Source organism: Dermacentor silvarum, chromosome 1 (assembly GCF_013339745.2).
Source record: "Dermacentor silvarum isolate Dsil-2018 chromosome 1, BIME_Dsil_1.4, whole genome shotgun sequence".
NCBI lineage: Eukaryota > Metazoa > Arthropoda > Arachnida > Ixodida > Ixodidae > Dermacentor > Dermacentor silvarum.
Genome location: NC_051154.1, coordinates 366,155,552 through 366,158,346, shown reverse-complemented (window position 1 = coordinate 366,158,346; position 2,795 = coordinate 366,155,552). Strand labels below are relative to the sequence as shown.

Here is a 2,795-nt window from a genome sequence, read left to right as displayed (position 1 = left end):
GCCCATATTGCACTTTACAAATTGTAGCCGTGGAGTTCGCAAGGTGGATCCACTTTGAAGGAATTCTCGGGATGACGCCAGTTTCGAGATATTAATTCCCGAACTTTGCGGAGAAATGCATTGGCGTTCCAGTTAGGGTCCTAACAAAACGTCGCTTTATGCATTGAAGCACAAAATTAACTGGAACGCCAATACATTTCTCCGCAAATTTGGGGAATTAATATCTCGAAACTGGTGTCATCCTGAGAATTACTTCTAAGTACATCGACCTTGCGAACTCCACGGCTACCATTTGTAAATTGAAATATGGGCCATCAGATAATTAGTTAAAACTTAATTAGTGAATTTTTGCTATTTAGTCGAATGTGCATTTCAATTTTTTGTGCAAGTAACGTCCGCCTCTTCGAGTAAACCATCTCAATAACTAGAATTGGGCTATCTGCCACAGGCAACCTTAAATAAATTTTGAAAATGTTCGCTGAAATACCCTGTATATATATCTCAACGAGAAAAAAGGAAACCGATGGCCCCATTTTCATCAGTCATATCCTAGCGGGATCGCATTGTCGTCGCTCCAATTCTACGCAACGTTCATCCCGAACACAACGTGGATCGGAGACGAGCTTGGGCCAAGTCCCTCCTGGACATGGCTCGGGAACAGGCTCAGGATTGCTGTTTTGTTGATGCTGCTCGATACCCCGACGGGACGGCGTTCGTAGCAGCGGGCATCGATCACGATGGGAAAATCACGAACTCTTCGACTGTTCGAACGAAGTCGGCCGAGGTGTCGGAGCAGGTGGCCATAGCCCGAACCCTGTTGCACGACAGAAGGACCACGATCTACAGCGACTCGCGGACGGCTGTCCGAGCTCTCGCCAAGGACACCGTTTCGGAGCAGGTCATCCGCATTCTGAGGGTCAAGGACATCAAGTCGCACACGAATCATCTGGTTCCCCGCACACATGGGGCAGATCGAGGGTGCCCCGCCCAACCTCAACGAGTCGGCCCACAGAGATGTGCGAGGAGTCGTTGACGGCGTAACTAGCGGGTGGCGCGGCGTTGAGGTTGTGGACAATCGGGACCCTCCCTCCTCATATAACGAACTTACCAAACATTTTTACATGGGACGGAGACGATATCCTCCATCACATAGGAAGCTATGCAGACCACCGGCGTTAACGCTCAGATTACTCCAGATCAGGGCATACCCTAACCCCGCACTGTTACACAGAATCTATCCAGAGATACAATCGACCAATGTAGGCGAGCTATGCGCAGACCTAGCTGACTTGGAACATATGCTCTGGCGGTTCCCCGCGTTACGCGACGGTCACGGTGTCACGTCGCCCAAATGGGAGGCTGCCCTAAGCAGCCCCAATCTTGAAGCACAGCTATGGGCTATCCATCGGGCTCGCGACGCAGCAAAGAGGCTCTGCCTTTCCGTACCGACGTGGGAGCGGCCCGCTACGTGCTGACGCGCGTTCCGAGGGACCGTAATAAAGCTTTGTCATACCATACCACACCATACCATATCATAAGAAAGTCAACAAACAAAAACACCAAGGACAGCATGAAATTACATGTGCCTAATAATTGAATTATTCCAATGATAAATAAATTACTGGAAATGAAACTGGATGAAAACAAACGACAGGCCGCAGGTCGGCAGGAATCCACGTCATCGTATTATGCGTGTGATGAGCTACGGCGGCGCCGTTTTCCCATCCACTTTCAGGAGTATTATATGTTCATCTACTAAAACTAAACCTTGCAGTGTTAGCTAGCGCCACACCTCACGGTCTTGACGGCGGATTTAATTACATAGCGAGGCCTCGAATTCGGCAGCAGCGCCAAACCACGATATCATTATGAGGCACACCGTAGTGGGGGACTCCGGATTATTTTCGACCACCTGGGCTTTTTAACGTGCACCCAATGCGAGCGAACATTGGCACAAGTCGATCGTGTTTTAGCCACTTTCGCGCTTGACTCAGGAGTGAATATCACGAACGAATAGAGACATTACATTAAATTCTGGTGTTTTACGTGCCAAAACCAGGATATGATTATGAGGTACGCCGTAGTGGCGCACGTACTCCGGCTTATTTTAGACTACGTGGGCTTTTTAACATGCATCCACACGGGGAGTTTTACAGCGAAGCTGTATAAGGCTAGTTTCCAGCGTATCGATGTCCGTAGACCAAGAACCGTGGGCAGATCCCGAATATCGTGCAATACCGGGCCGACCCGCGGCGAAGTTGAAGCAAGCTTCAAGCTCTCTGCCAAATTGCAAAAATAAGTTTAATATCTTGTGTCCAAATACGACCCGTATCAGATATTAAGCTGATAAGAACAGATACTACACTTTGACATGTGTCGGCCATGTCTACGTTCGCACCATACACGCGTTCGCCATCCCACGTATTCGAACTAGCGCCTACCAGTCTGAGTGTCTTCTGTCTCCTGACGTCATGCTCTACGTAGGCTCCTTTGCTCAGTTCTGCTCTGACTGAAATTGATAGGCCGCGTGTTGTATGGTCTGAAGAAGAACATCGCGCCTACAAAGAACGACGGCGTGAACAGAAAAGGGAATGGGCGTGGCGGCTGTGGACGGAGACCACCGACGATGAGCGGACCGCGGGCTTCAAGCGTAAGCATGCTGCCTGCCGCGACCACGAGGCGGAAAGAAATGCGAACAGCCCATGTGGCCCCGATCCCGCAAACGTGGACTGTTTCACCAGAGCAAGGATCAATCAGCATACACAGAGCTTCGCTGGTCATCCACCTTCACTGAG

At 49.9% G+C, this 2,795-nt stretch overlaps 1 pseudogene; it reads right to left on the bottom strand.

Moving 5' to 3' along the window:
- Positions 1-2,204: 2,204 nt before the first annotated feature.
- Positions 2,205-2,377, bottom strand: LOC119437785 (U2 spliceosomal RNA; annotated as a pseudogene).
- Between the last annotated feature and the right edge of the window lie 418 nt (positions 2,378-2,795).